At 41.7% G+C, this 16,415-nt stretch overlaps 1 protein-coding gene across 5 annotated transcripts in view; it reads right to left on the bottom strand.

Annotated features, from left to right (window-relative positions):
* dennd5a (DENN/MADD domain containing 5A) overlaps positions 1-16,415 on the bottom strand; it is a 305,895-nt gene that overhangs the window by 180,573 nt on the left and 108,907 nt on the right. The window lies entirely within an intron of this gene.

Below are 16,415 nucleotides of genomic sequence, written 5' to 3' on the forward strand. Positions count from 1 at the left end.
CTAGATAGACTGGGCGAATGGGCCAGGAAATGGCAAATGGAATTTAATGTTGGCAAGTGTGAGGTGGTCCACTTTGGTAGGAAGAATGGTAGGAAGGACTATTACTTATGTGGCGAAAAACTGCAGCAGGCGACGGTGCAGAGGGACCTCGGGGTCCTTGTGCATGAGTCGCAAAAACCCAGCTTGCAGGTGCAGCAGGTGGTCAGGAAGGCGAATGGGATGCTGTACACTAGTAAGCCATGTAATTTTCATAGGCCACACGAATGCTTATTTAACACATTATAAATCCACAATTTCGCTCCATCCTCATCCAACCAATTGTCCTCATGGAAAAGCAAAATAACACCTGCAAGGAATTTTATTTCCAGTCTGGTTTTGTTTAAAAATTTATCATTAGATTCAATTTCATCCTGTTGGCCATGCAGGCTATTATCACCTTAAATCTTGGCTTCCCCTGTCCTGTAGCTTTTACAGGAACCTTTACACTCCACAGTTTGGCTTCTAGGGCATATTGAAATTCATGTATAAATTTTCCAATGATGTGACTGGGTACTCTTGTTTTTGTCACTGTATGTTGATGAATTGCTTGAAACTGGTAATTTTGGCATAAAATGTATTTTGGAAGTCTCAGCAACTTTGGTCTTCTACCACAACACCAGACATTTTCATTCCATTAAGCAGCTATACCAACTAGTTATTATGCTGAAATCTTTGTTACACTCAGTTTGATTTAGCTCACTCAACTACATTGCATTTGTGGTGATGTTGTCACCATTTTGCTGGTATTTAAGGATCCATTTTAATACATGTTTCTCAATCAGGCTGGTGGCTGGTCCTTGCTCTCATTGTGCATTTGGGCACTTTCCCTCTTCCATTCTCACACCAGCAAATTTTCTTTCTGCGGCAGCTGTTACAACACCAGCTGATGTTAATACTGGATAATAAAGTCCCCGATTGGAACCCTAACTCAATAGTCCATAAATTTTGATTTTTTGTTTAGCAATGTGGATGAAGACCACAAGATATAGGAGCAGAATTAGTAATTGAACCATTAGAGTCTGTCTGCTCCACCATTCAAATCACAGCTGACAAGTTTCTCAACTCCATTCTCGCACCTTTTCCCCTTAACCTTTGATCCCCCTTACCAAGAACCTATGTGAATATGCCTTCCTAACAACCAACTCATCCTTCAAGTTAACCTCAAGAAAATCTTGAATTATGTTTCCCAAGTCCCTTTGCACTTATGATTTCTGAATTCTCTCCCCATTTAGAAAATAGTTTACACCTCTATTCAACCTGCCAAAGTGCCTAACCTCACACTTTCCTATATTGTATTTCATCTGCCATTTCTTTGTTCACTCTCCTAACCTGTCCAAATCCTTCTGCAGCATCTACCCCTCCTTAATAGTACCTGCCCCACCACCTTTTTATCATCTGTAAATGTGGCCTCAATTCCCCCTGTTACTTCATCTAGCTCATTGATGTATAAAGTGAAAAGTTGTGGTCCCAACACTGACCCCTGCGGAACTCCACTAGTCATTGGCTGCTATCGTGAAAAGAATCCTCAAACCGCCCCCCCCCCTACTTTCTGTAGAGTCATCAGACTGTCAAATAACTTTTAACAGAGGAAAGAAAACATTTACTAAACATAAAAAGATTGACTATAACACAATATCCCCTTCACTCCACCTGTATCTATATCCACCTATAAACGGTGGCATATTAGCACAGTGGTTAGCACTACTGCTTCACAGCTCCAGGGTCCTGGGTTCGACTCCCAGCTTGGATCACTGTCTGTGTGGAGTTTGCACATTCTCCTCGTGTCTGTGGGTTTCCTCCGGGTACTCCTGTTTCCTCCCACAGTCCAAAGATGTGCAGGTTAGGTTGATTGGCCACGCTAAGAAATTGCCCCTTAGTGTCCAGGGATGTGTAGGTTAGAGGGATTAGTGGGTATGATGTGTAGGGATATGGGGGTAGGGCCTGGGTGGGTTTGTGTTCGGTGAAGACTCGATGGGCCAAAGGGCCTCTTTCTGCACTGTAGGGTTGTATGATCTACAATTCTATGATGTATCTCTTCATAGATCTACACAGATTAAGGATAACAGAGGTTGCAGCATATCCTATACTATTTCTTGGTAAGGGAAGTAATAGGGATGGCAGTGCAGGCAGCGCGATGTTCCTCCTGTGGGATGTTTGAGGTGAGGGACACTGGTAGTGTCCCAGCTGATTACACCTGCAGGAGGTGCATCCATTTGCAGCTCCTTGAGGATCGTGTTAAGGACCTGGAGCTGGAACTGGAGGAACTAAGAATCATGCAGGAAGCAGAGGCAGCTATCGACAAAAGTTACAGGGAGATAGTTACTCCTAAAAGTGATGCATGGGTGACTGCTAGATGGGGTAAGAAGCAGTCAGAGCAGCGATCCCCTGAGGCTGTTCCTCTCCAAAATAAGTACTCTGTTTTGGATGCTGTTGGGGAGGAAGACTCAACCGGGGTAAGCCATGGAGTACAGGTCTCAGGAGTAGAGCTTGTCCTTGATGCTCAGGTGGGAAGGGGGAAGTGATTGGGGATTCCATACTTAAGGGGATAGATAGGAGAGTCTGTGGGAATGAGTGAGACTCACGGTTGGTATGTTGCCTCCCAGGTGCCAGGGTCCATGATATCTCTGATCGAGTGTCTGAGATGCTTAAGGGGGAGGGGAAACCAGCCTCAAATTGTGGTTCATGTAGGCACCCATGACATAGGTAGGAAAAGGGACAGGGATATAAAACAGAAATTCAGAGAGTTAGGGTGGAAGCTTAGGACTAAAAACAAGCAGAGTGGTTATCTCTGGTTTGTTACCTGTGTCGCGGGATAGCATGGAGAAGAATAGAGAGAGAGAACACATTTGAACTCGTGGCTAAAGGGATGGTGCAGGATGGAAGGGTTCAGATACTTGGACAATTGGGGCTCATTCTGGGGTAGGTGGGACCTCTACAAGATGGATGGTGTGCACCTGAACCAGAGGGGTACCAATATCTTGGGGGGAAAATTTGCCAATGCTATTCAGGGGCATTTAAACTGATTCAGAGGGGGGATGGGAACCTAAATTGTAGCTCCAACATACAGGAGGATGAGAATAGGGAGGTCATAGATAAGGTTTCTAGGTCACAGCAGCGTACTGGCAGGCGGGAGGATGGTTTAAAGTGTGTATACTTTAATGCGAGGAGCATACGCAATAAGGTGGACGAACTTGCAGCCTGGATTGGTGCCTGGGACTTCGATGTTGTGGCCATTTCAGAGACACGGATAGAACCGGACAGGAATGGTTGTTGCAGGTTCCGGGGTTCAGGTGTTTCAGTCAGAGCAGAGAAGGTGGTAGAAGAGGGGGAGGTGTGGCATTGTTAGTCAAGGACAGTATTATGGTAGTAGAAAGGATGTTTGATGTGGACTCATCTTTTGAAGTAGTATGGGCTGAGATTAGAAACAGGAAAGGAGAGATCACACTTTTTTATAGGCCTCCAAAAAGTTCCAGAGATGTAGAGGAAAGAATTGCAAAGATGATCCTGGATAGGTGCAGAAGTAACAGGGTAGTTGTTATGGGGGACTTTAACTTTACAAATATCGATTGGAAAAGCTATAGTTCAAGCATGTTAGAAGGGTCAGTTTTTGTCCAATGTGTGCAGGAAGGTTTCATGACACAGTATGTAGATAGGCCAACAAGAGGTGAGGCCACATTGGATTTGGTACTGGGTAATGAACCAGACCAGGTGTTAGACTTGAAGGTAGGTGTGCACTTTGGTGATAGTGACCATAATTCGGTTACGTTTACCTTAGTAATGGAAAGGGATAGGCATATACCGAAGGGCAGGAGTTATAGCTGGGGGAAAGGTAATTATGAGGCTATTAGGCGAGATTTAGGATACATAGGGTGGAGTAGGAAATTGCAGGGGCTGGGAACATCTGAAATGTGGAGCTTATTCAAGGAGCAGCTACTGCGAGCCCTTGATAAATATGCACCTGTCAGGCAGGGAGGAAGTGGTCGAGCAAGGGAACCGTGGTGTACTAAGGAACTTCAATCTCTGGTGAAGAGGAAGAAGGAGGCTTATGTAAAGATGAGACATAAAGGCTCAGTTAGGGCACTGGAGAGTTATAAATTAGCCAGGAAGGACCTAAAGAGAGAGTTAAGAGCTAGAACAGGACATGAGAAGATTTTTACAGGTATGTCAACAATAAAAGATTGGTTAGGGCAAGATTAGGGCCAGTCAGAGACAGCAGTGGGAAGTTGTGCGTGGAGCCTGAAGAGATAGGAGAGGCACTGAATGAGTATTTTTTGTCAGTATTCACGCAGGAAAAAGTCAATGTAGTCGAGGGGAATACTGCAATACCAGGTAGTAGACTAGACGGGATTGAGGTACATAAGGAGGAGATGTTGGCAATTCTTGAGTGTGAGAAAATAGATAAGTCCCCTGGGCCGGATGGGCTTTATCCTAGGATTCTCTGGGAGGCTAGGCAGGAGATTGCAGAGCCTTTGGCTTTGATCTTCATGTCATCATTGGCTTCAGGTATAGTGCCAGAAGACTGGAGGATAGCAAATGTTGTCCCCTTGTTCAAGAAGGGGAGTACAGACCATCCTGGGAATTATAGACCAGTGAGCCTTACTTCTGTTGTGGGCAAAGTTTTGGAAATTATAAGGGATAGGATTTATAATCATCTAGAGGGAAATAAATTGATTAGGGATAGTCAACACGGTTTTGTGAAGGGTAGGTCGTGCCTCACAAACCTTCGAATTTTTTGAAAAGGTGACCAAAGAGGTGGATAAGGGTAAGGCAGTTGACGTGGTGTATATGGATTTTAGCAAAGCATTTGATAAGGTTCCCCATAGCAGGCTATTGCAGAAAATGCAGATGCATGGGATTGAGGGTGATTTAGCAGTTTGGATCAGGAATTGGCTAGCTGATAGAAGACAGAGGGTGGTGGTTGATGGGAAATATTCAACCTGGAGTTCAGTTACAAGTGGTGTACCTCAAGGATCTGTTTTGGGGCCACTGCTGTTTGTCATGTCTATAAATGACCTAGATGAGGGTGTAGAAGGATAGATTAGCAAATTTGCTGACGACACCAAAGTTGGAGGAGTTGCAGAGTGAGGATGGGTGTTACAGTTTGCAGAGGGACATAGATAAGCTGCAGAGCTGGGCCAAGAGGTGGCAGTTGGAGTTTAATACGGAAAAGTGTGAGGTGATTTAGTTTGGTAAGAGTAACAGGAGTACAGAATATAGGGCTAATGGAAGGACTCTTGGTAGTGTTGATGAGCAGAGAGATTTCGGGGTACATGCGCATAGCTCCCTGGAAGTTGGCACCCAGGTTGATAAGGTTGTTAAGAAGGCGTACGGTGTGTTAGCTTTTATTGATAGAGGGATTGAATTTCGGAGCCATGAAGTCACGTTACAACTGTACAAAACTCTGGTGCGGCCGCACTTGGAGTATTGCGTACAGTTCCAGTCGCTGCATTATAAGAAAGATGTGGAGGCACTGGAAAGGGTGCAGAGGAGGTTTACCAGGATGTTGCTTGGTATGGTGGGAAGGTCTTATGAGGAAAGGCTGAGGGACTTGAGGTTATTTTCATTGGAGAGAAGGAGGTTACGAGGTGACCTAATTGAGGCATACAAGATGATCAAAGGATTGGATAGGGTGGACAGTGAGAGCCTTTTACCTCGGATGGTGATGGCTAACACAAGGGGACATAGCTTTAAATTAAGGGGTGGTAATTATAGGACGGATGTCAGAGGTAGGTTCTTTACTCAGAGGGTAGTAAGGTCGTGGAATGCCCTGCCTGCAGCAGTTGTGGACTCGCCAACTTTAAGGGCATTCAAATGGGTCAGTGGATAGGCATGTGGATAACATTGGAATAGGTTTAGGTTAGAGGGTCATTAGATTTGTTGCGCTGACCAGTGGAACTATCGAGGGCCGAAGGGCCTGTACTGCGCTGTAATGTTCTATGTTCCACAATGTTCTAAGTACATAGACCATGTAAACCAACAGGCAAAATGTAGTCAGACACATGCCACCCAATAAAACTTGTGTGGATTTCTGGTCAAATCCTCGCAGATGCTCATCACACCGTCAGCCAACTGGCCTCACTGGAACTCTGTCTTCCATATGCGTGTTTCCATGCTCAACTCTCAGAAAACAATTCAGGATTTTCCCCAAACATCACTGGGGGGTGGGGGTGGGGGTGGGGAGAGTAGTTTTTGTTGGCAACACTATGCAGATCATGTAAAGTTCCTGTTGACCTTGGGCAGGATTTTCCGGTTTTAGGGTGAGTGCAGCCAGAAAGTCCTGTCCAGTTGCCTTCACCAAGAATCCACTTCTAGAATTTCAATCTCTCCTTCCAGTATTCCTCCGCATTGGACTGTCACATGTATTCATGTTTCCACATTCTCTCAGGTACCACAGTTTCACAGACCATACCTTCGAATTACTTAGGATATCTGGCTTCTCACTAGCCAACTTCACCAGGTTTGCAACTTTCAGCTCTGTCTTTAACTTGAAGCTTTACTCCATCCTTTCTTCAATTTCAGTGAACAGTATTCAATTTCCTGTTCCTTTTACTTCAGTCTTCTTGCGACTTTTCATTCCCTGTTTTCTAGGAGAACTATCTGTACTTTAGTTCCTGAGACTTTCATTTGCAGTAACATCAGATACTGAACTCAACTTTAAATTTTATAATCAGTTATTGCTGCAATGGTGATAGCCTGGATTTCAGTCATTAGGGAAGGCTGAGCATGAAGAATGCTGACCATAAAAGGTCTAATGATCTCTGTAGCAGGGATTTCCCATCTCCCACAGCAGTTTAAAATCTGATGCTGAATCAGTGGAATTTCTTGGTGTGCAACAGAAGTGATCAGCAAGCATCATCCATCAAATTGAAGTATACATATTCAGTAAATTAAGATCTTGAAATCCTTTGCAGTTACATTTTCAGGCAGCAAAATAAAAACATGGCTGCATTAAAATTAGAAGCAAGAACGCAGCTGGTACCGAGTGCAATTACTGTGAGTTGGTGAGTAAGAGAGCTTGGTAAGGATGGGAGGGAGGTGCTCTTTTATCTTTTTTGATCTTCCTTAGCCTTTAGGAAATAAGGAATTGAGAAGCTGCATGATAAGGCTCAGTGTGAGAAAAATCCAAGAGTGACATCATAGGAAATACAAGTTCATGAGAAACTTTTAGCGAGTGCCTTTAAATAGTTGAAAATTAGAAAAACGCTTGCTCTTTTAAAAGTGGCTGCTTAGATTTAAGAAAGAAACACAAGCAATAGGGAAGTAAAGTTAAGTAAGGTCAGGTAAATTGAAGTAGCATAAGTAAACCAAAGTAAAATAAAGTTAACGTAAAGGGAAGTAAATTGAAGCCATGGTAGGACAGCTCAGTCATGTGGAATGCGTGTCATGACGTAGGTGGGAAATCACAGTCAGTACAGGTGTCCCAAATGACCATATGTTCAGGAAATGTCACCAGCTGCAGAAACTTGAGCTCCGGATTTCAGAGCTTGAGCAGTGGCTACAGTCACTGTGGCATATCCACAAAGCTAAGAGCTACATGGATAGCCAGTCATAGTTACGCTGCAGCTTAGGAACCTGGAAGTAGAAAAGGAATGGGTGACCATCAAGCAGTCCAAGACAGCTAGGTAGGTAGTGCAAAAGTCCCCTCATTTTTCTCTTTTAGTTATTAGTGAGGGCATTTGGTTCCATGGAGGAGTGCAGTAAGAACAAGGTTTGTGTCACTACAGTGGCTCTGCTATACAGAAAGGGAGGAAGTGGTGATAGCGGATTTGTTAATTAGAGGAATAGACAGGCATTTCAGAGATGTGACTCCGAGACAATATGTTGACATCCCTGGCAGCAGGGAGGCAAGGAGCAGTTGCAGGGTATTCTGCAGCACAGTGATCAGGCAGGGGTCATGGTGTATGTCAGTATCAATAACTTGGGTAGGAAAGGGGATGAGGTCCAGAAAGCAGATTTCAGGGAGCTTAAAGGAGACTGAAAAGTAGGATCTCTAAAGCAGCGATCTCAGCATTACTCCCAATGACACATGCTAGTAAATATAGATATAAAAGAATTGAACTATTGAATACATGGCTAGAAAAGCTGGTGTAGGAGAAAGGGCAGCAGATTGCTCAGGCAGTGGGACTGGTTCTGAAGAAGCTGAGACCTGTGCAAGCTGGACAAAAATTGACACCTAAACAGGATTAAAAGATATAAGTACAAATATAAGAACTATAGCAAACAAAGTCAATAAGCTGCAGGCACAGATGATATCATTGCTGTAACTGAAACTTGGCTTAAAGAAGGGCAGAAATGGCAGTTCAACATTCCTGGACACAGTTTTCCGGCAGAATGTTTTGGAGATAATGACCATATGGTTACATTTAGCATCATTATGATAAAGGACAAAGATGTAACAGGACTAAAATTTCTAAATTGTGGAAAGCTGAGGGGTAAACTGGTGAAAATGGGCTAGAACTAGCAACTAGAAGGGAAAACTGTGTCAGTGAGAGGCATTCAAATCGAAATTCTACAGTCACAGCGTAGCCATGTCTCCACAAAGTTCAAGACCGCCCCAGTTATCCAGAAGCATACAAGGAAACAAAGGGTCAGCACTGACCAGAAACTGAACTAAACAAGCCATATACGTACTGTGGCTACAAAAACAGGTCAGAGGCTAGAAATTGTGTGGCAAGCAACTTTCTTCATGACTCCCAAAGCCTATCCACCATCTACAAGGCACAAATCAGGAGTTCGATGGAATACTCTCCACTTGTCTGCATGAATGCTTCTTGAATGTTGTTGAAGCTGCTTGACACAACACAGGACAAAGCGGCCCACTTGATAGGTACTCCTTCCACAAACATTCACTCCCTCCAACACCACAGAACAGTGGCAGCAGGGTATACCTTCTCAAAGATAATTAGGGATGGGCAATAAATGCTGGTCTAGCCAGTGATGTTCGCATCCTGTAAATTAATTTTTTAAAAAGCTTATGACAGTCATAAAAAGCTTAACATTGTAGAAAGCCCAGAGGAGAATAGAAAGTATGGGTTTAAGTATAGAAAGAAAGTTAGGAAAGGAAAGAGGATACGAGAAAATACTGGCAGGTAAAAATCAAAGAAAACCCAAAGATGTTTGACTAGTACATTAAAAGCAAAACGATAACTAAGGAAAGGGTCAGGCTTGTATACAGTAAATTTATGTAGTGATGCAAAATATGTGGGCAGTGTCCTCAAGTACTTTATCCCTGTCTTCAGTAAGGAGGATACGTAGACATTCTATTTAAAGAGTGTTAAATTTTTGATACAATAAGCATAACAAAGGAGGTAGTATTGGAGGACTGATGTCCTCAAAAGGTGGATACAAATCACCAAAGCTGGATGGATTGTATCCAAGGATGGTAAAGGAAGCCAAGGAGGAAATAGTATTTCCAACCTCACTCGATACCAGAGGATTGGAATTCTGCAAATGTTTACAATTATTTACGAAGTGTGCAAAGGATAACATAAAAACATAAGAACTAGGAGCTGGAGTATGCAATTCAGCTGAAGTCTGCCCTGACATTCAATACAATCATGGCTAATGTCATCTCTGCCTCTTCACCTTCCTGCCCATTCCCAGTAGTTATATATTTAAAAGGGTTGCAGGTTGTTTTATGACCTGATCATATGATTTGGTGATCATATCATTAGGATAATGCCACAGACTGTCAATTTACTTCCAGTTTGTGTTCTGCAATGCAGACAACATCTTTCAATAAAACCTAGTTGTTGTTCATTTGCACACAGATTCAAAGAAAGACTTTTTCTGTGTAAAACGCACAACCCTTAACATAGTTAAGACATTATAGAAAGAAAAATTGTTGGCTAGTCGAGATTTTGTTCCACCGAGAAAAGATACCAAGTAGAAGAGAAAAGATAGTGTGGGTCCCCACACTTGTTGACTGTCTCCAGAGTAAATTAGGTTCCATGGGCCCTTTCAATGAATCATGGAGTTCTTAAGCAGCGCACCTTTCAGTAATTTGTACTAGTGAATACAGTTGGAAATGAGTTGCTTATACCATATTTTCCTCAGTACAACAGGAAGCAAAACCTACAGTTTGATCCAGAACTTGGTTTATCCAGCAAAGCCAGGAACCAAAATTTACAATGACTTTACAAAGATCATTGAAAAGCATTATTATTCAAATCTGCTGATCATCGCAGAAAGATTCAGGTTCCACCAAAGGTATCAAGTAAAAGGAGAAAACATTGCTCAGTTTGTGGCAACCTTAAAAAGGTTGGCACAACATCTTGAGTCTGTCAAGTCGTTAGAAGATTCTCTTCAGGATCATCTGGTTTGTGGCTGCCAAAGTAAGGCGATCCAGAGAAGATTGCTTACTGAACATGTTTTAATTTTAAAGACAGCAGGAGAGATTGCAGTGTCAATGGAACTGACTGCTACAGGGGTTTCATAATTTGGTGCAGGAATGACCATCCATCCACAAATTGGGGACTGCCATGAGAAGCCAAAACAGCAACAAGCATGTCATAGATGTGCCAAAACAGGCCCTTCAGCATATAAATGCTGGAGCAAGGATAATCAAAAGAAAGAGTTGTGGTAAAATGGGTCACATTGCAAAAAACAGCTTTCCTCAAGAAAAATACTCAGAGGCAGAATCTGGTTGGCTTCAACAAGAACAAGTTGCATTCTACAAAAAGACTTTACAACATCGAAGGAAAGAATTATGGCTGCAAAGAGACTGTCCAGAAATACGACGGTTAGGACTGCTGCCCCAGAGTGCCAGGGACCTGGGACAATTCTGGCCTCGGGTGACTGAGTGGAGTTTGCACATTCTCCCCCTGTCTGCATGGGTTTCCTCCGGGTGCTCCAGTGTCCTCCCACAGTCCAAAGATATGCGGGTTAAGTGTATTGGTAATGCTAAAAATTGTCCCTTAGTGTCCCAAGATGTATAGGTCAGATGAATTAGTGAGATAAATGTGGGGTTATGGAGATATGATCTAGTGAGATGCTCTGTCAGAGAGTTGGTGCAGACTTGTTGGCTTCTTTCTGCACAATAGTGTAGCGATAGCGATTTTACTCAACTGAACATCTTATCCATACAGGGTGATTCACATAACAAAAGTGGACAATGTATTAGGATGGGACTGATACTGGTGCTGCTGTGTCTTTCGTTACTGAGATTATATACCAAAGAAACTGAAACAACTTCCTTTAAAACCAGCTCATCTGATTTTAAGGACAAACACGGAAAAGGTTATGCGTTAAACTATTACCGCATTAGTCACTCAACTCTTACCTCTTCATGTGGTCCATCTTAATTTTCCAGCTCCATTTGGGAGATCACAATTGGAGCAGATAAGGCTCAAGTAGAGTGCTTTTGACAAATCGGTTAATGCCACAATGTACCTGCAGCATCTTCTGGCTAAATACAAATCTGTATTCAAAGAGACACTTGGCTCAAAGAAGAGTTCAAGTGAAACTCAAGATAAAGCCTAATAGTCAATCAAAAAGTCTCAAAGCAAGAGTGGTGCCATATGCAATTTGTCCCAAGGTCAAAAGAAGAAATAGTATGTCTTGTTAACACTAGTGTGGTAGTAAAGCCTGTTACAATAACTGACTGGGCTACCCCGCACTGTATTTCAGTTGAAACCAGATGGTTCAGTTTGTATTTGTAGTAATTTTAAAACAACCATAATCCAGTGTTGTGTTGTGTGCTGATCAACATCCACTTCCCTTAATTGAAGATTCATTTGCTGGGTTATTAGGTGGGCAGAAATTCAGCAAGATTGATCTTTCACAAGCATATTTACAAATGAATGTAGCCACTGAATCTCAACCATTGCTTTGCATCATTACTCAAAGATCTTTTTCATTATAACAGTTTGCCTTTTGAATAATATCGGCACCAGCCCTATTTAAAAAGGTCAATGAATCAGATTTTAAGTGGTCTCTCTGGTGTACAATGTTACCTGGATGATATTCTAATTACAGTGAACAGGAGCACTTGAATAAATTTGAAACAACATTGGAATGTCTTCAAGCACATTCTATCCCCGGATTCAAGTCATTAGCTTGGATTGTAAAATGTTGGGGCTCAAGGACTGAATTCTGTAAACTACTAGCTTCAGCTTACCAACCAGAAAAAGACCTATTTGTCCCTGCTTGCTGCTTTCTGTTGCTTAGCCAATCCTCTACCAAGCAACTATTTTACCTCCAACCCACGAGGATATTACACACAAACAAAAAATGCTGTTTTTGGAGACAGAACAGAGCTAACATTTCAAGTCTGGATGACCAGGACTTTACTTTGTGTATTAACCTTTAATGTGGCACCTTCTTAAATGCTTTCTGGAAGTTTTGATACACGACATTGACAGGACCTCCATTATCCACTTGTTTGCTACATCTTCCAAAGAACTCCAACAAATAGTCAAAAACATGATTGACCCTTCAGAAAAGCATGCTGACTCATAGATTGCATTTTGACTTTCCAAAACGTCCTGTTACGACTTCCTTAATAATGGATTCCAACAGTTTCCCAAAAATAGATGTTAAACCAACTGGTCTATGGCTTCTGACTTTCTGCTTTTCTTCCTTTCCCAATCTACCGGAACTTTTCCAGAATCCAGAAAAGTTGGCACATTACAACCAATGCCTTCCACTATCTCTGCTGTCACTTACTTTAAGGCCATGGGATATAAACCATCAGGCCCTGCGGACATATCTGCCATTAATCCCAATAGCTTGTTCAGTACTTTTGCCCTAATGGTAGTTGTTTTAAGTTCCTCCTTTTCAACAACGTCTGCATTATCTGTTATTAAGCCAGGGATAAGTCAGACAGGCTGGTCGGTCTGATTTCAGTGATGGGAAAATTATTAGAATCAATTCTGAGAGACAGTTAATTCTGTTAATTAGAAAGCTGAGGATTGATCAAGGATTATCAGCATGGTTTTGCTAGAGGAAGATCACATCTCACTAACTTCAATATCAAGGAGGATTGGAGGGTAGTGCAAGGGATATTGTCTATATGGATTTTGTAGGCATTTGACAAGGTCCCACATGGCAGACAGGTTAAAAAAGTAAAATCACATTAAATATATGCGAAGGTGGCTAGATGGGTCCAAAATTGACTCAGTGACAGGAAACAAAGGATAATGGTTATGGATGTTCTTGCAAGTGGAGAGTAGTTTCCAGTGGTGTCCTACAGGGCCCTTGCTGTTTGGTGTGTACATTAATGATTTGGACTTAAATGTGGGACACGATTGGGAAATTTGCAAATGACATAAAAATTAATCATGTAGTTGATGACAAGGATAGCGGTGATCTCCAGAATGATACTAACTGTTTGGTTGGATGGACGGAAAAGTGCAAAAGGGAATTCAATCTGGAGAACTGCAAGGTAAACAGCTTCAAGTTTTAGGTGTCCAGATCACCAGTAACCTGTCCTGGTTCCCCCCATGCTGTCACTATCAATACGAAAGCCCACCACACCTCTACTTTCTCAGAAGACTAAGGAAATTTGGCATGTCAGCTACGACTCTCATCAACTTTTACAGATGCACCATAGAAAGCATTCTTTTTGGTTGCATCATAGCTTGGTATGGCTCCTACTCTATTCAAGACCACAAGGAACTACAAAAGGTGAATGTGGCCCAATCCATCACGTAAACCAGTCTCCCATCCACTGACTCTGCCTACACTTCCTGCTGCCTCAGCAAAGCAGCCAGCATAATTAAGGAGCCCACGCACCCCAGACATTCTCTCTTTCACCTTCTTCTGTTGGGAAAAAGATAGAAAAGTCTGAGGTCACGCACCAACCGACTCGAACTGCTTCTTCCCTGCAGCTGTCAGACTTTTGAATGGACTTATATTGCATTAAGTTGAGCTTTCTCTACACCCTAGCTGTGACTGTGACACTATATTCTGCACTCTCATTTTCTTCTCTATGAATGATATGTTTTGTCTGTATAGCATGCAAAAAAAAACTTTTCACTGTATGTTAATACATGTGACAATAATAAAATCAAATCAAAAACATACAAGGGAGTGAAAAACAAGAGAATACTCCATTAAAGGGAAGGATTTTGAAAGGGGCGAGGGAAGCGAGAGACCTTGGAGTGCATGTCCACAGATCCCTGAAGGTAGCAGAATGCAGAAGGTAGCAGAACACTCCTTTATTGAATGAGGTATTGAATACAAAAGCAGGGATGTAATGTGGAGACTATAAAATGCTGATTAGGCCACAGCTGAAATTTTGTATACAGCTCTGGTCACTGCCTTACATAATTGCTCTGAAGAGAGTCGAGGAGATTTACAAAAAGGTTGTGGGGGCTTAAAAATTACAGCTAAGAGGAAAGATTGGATAGGTTAGAGTTATTTACCAGAGAACAGAGAAGGATGAGGGATGGTCTACTTGAGGTGTACAAATTAATCAGGGGATCTAGATAAGATGGACAGGAAAAATTGGTTTCTCGAGCAGAGGGGTCAATTAGCAGGGGCATAGATTTTAGGCAACTTGTAAAAGGATTTGAAGGGAAATGATAAAACATTTTTCACCCAGATGGTGGGCATCTGGAATCCACTATCTAAATTGGTGGTTATGGCTGACATGCTCAACTCATCTAAAGGTACTTGGACCTATATGTGAAATTCTGTAATCTGCAAAGCAGGATTAAAATGGGCAGTTGGTTTCTTTTTCCCTTTTTGGCCACAATGGACATGGTGGGCTGAATGGCCTATTTCTGTGCCATGGTTTTTCAATGGATCTAAAGATTAGCAGACATTTAAAGAAAAAATGCTTTTAAAACTGGAAACTTTTAACCATTATAGAGAAACTTGACATTCTATAAAATATAAAATTAGGTCTTCAGGGATGGTAAGGGTGTTTATAACAATAATTCACTGCGCAAGTTCCTCTGAGTAGTGTTCCAGGCACAACCATTTTCAGCTGTTTCATCGATGACCTTCCTTCCAATACAAGGTCAGAAATGGGAAATTAATTTAAAGAATTGTTTAAAAACCCAGTTACACCTCACTGAAAGAGTTTTACAGCAAAACTAACAGCATGCTTGAAAAGGAAACAGTAATCTTTGGGAACCTCTACAGCATGCCCTATGGAAGGGCATAGGCTTGCTTATAGTAACTTCCTGATTTCCACACTGGATTCCTGCTCATGTCCGAAATCGTAAAGATGCTGTTGGTTCAATGAAGTAATGACAGGTTTGGGCTTAAGTTTATTATTTATATACTCAATGTTTAAGTGATAATTACAATTTGGAAGTCAATGAACGATTGTCAGTGTATGACTTGCTACTGGACTTCATTGACACTTAATTCAATTACTTAGCAACTTGTGGGTATCCAAATTCAGATTGGAAAACGTGAACGCATGTCCAATCCAAACCAGATTATGTAAGCAGGTCATCAAGCCAACCCTAAGCATCATTCACACCTGGATCCAAGATGGTCAATAAATCTCCAATCTCCTTATTGAGGAGTTTTAACAAAGCTTTGTGAATTCAGCTGGTTTCTTGACTTATTGTCATACCACCAAAATTCTGTGTTCCTAAATTTCGGGTGTTGTTGGGAATAAATGCAATTTTGGATAGAGAGGAATAGTAAGTGAAGTCCATGTAATACTGTCTGCATAAACACAAAGCATTTGATACTCCCATAGCAGGTGTTGCTATACCACCCACAGCAAGGAAAATTCTTTTTATCTAAGTGTCTAATTAAAATTATAGATTTGGTGTTTGCTAAGATACGAGAGTTAATTCTGTATAAAATATTACAGACAGGCAAAGAATAACTTTGATCCCGAGCTCTCCTTTGCTATGCAGGTCTTTTCCTAAACTGTGCCACCAATGTCCCTTTCAAGTCATAGCCCTAGTTTTCTCAATCAAGTTCTCACATAGCACTAAGAAAATGTCCCAAAAATAAGTGTGAACAGTATCTATTACAGTACGCCTATATTTTTTGCTCTGCTGTGAAAAACAAAATTAGCAAGTCATATATGGTCTACCTCTCACAATCAAATTAAATTTATCAATTCATGCCTTTCAAGTATTCATTTATATTACTCCTAATGATGGTGTTAAGTGATTTATGTACAACTAAAGGTCAACAGATTAAACGTACTCTTCTTCTTTTTGATTAACAATCTAAATTTGATAGGATCCAGAAGTGTGGATTCTTTCATAATAAAATTTGAAAGATCATTTTTAGCCCCCTCCAGTACTTCCTCACATGGCATCGTCAGTATTTTGAGCATCGCCTTGACACAATTTCAATAAACATTAACCTCAAGAACAACAGGAATTATTAATGCATATATCATTGACTGGTTGCTCTCCCAATTCACAAAGTTCTGAAGAATTCCTGGAGTCTCCTCT

Source organism: Carcharhinus amblyrhynchos, chromosome 6 (assembly GCF_965287045.1).
Source record: "Carcharhinus amblyrhynchos chromosome 6, sCarAmb.v2.hapA, whole genome shotgun sequence".
Classification (NCBI taxonomy): Eukaryota; Metazoa; Chordata; class Chondrichthyes; order Carcharhiniformes; family Carcharhinidae; genus Carcharhinus; species Carcharhinus amblyrhynchos.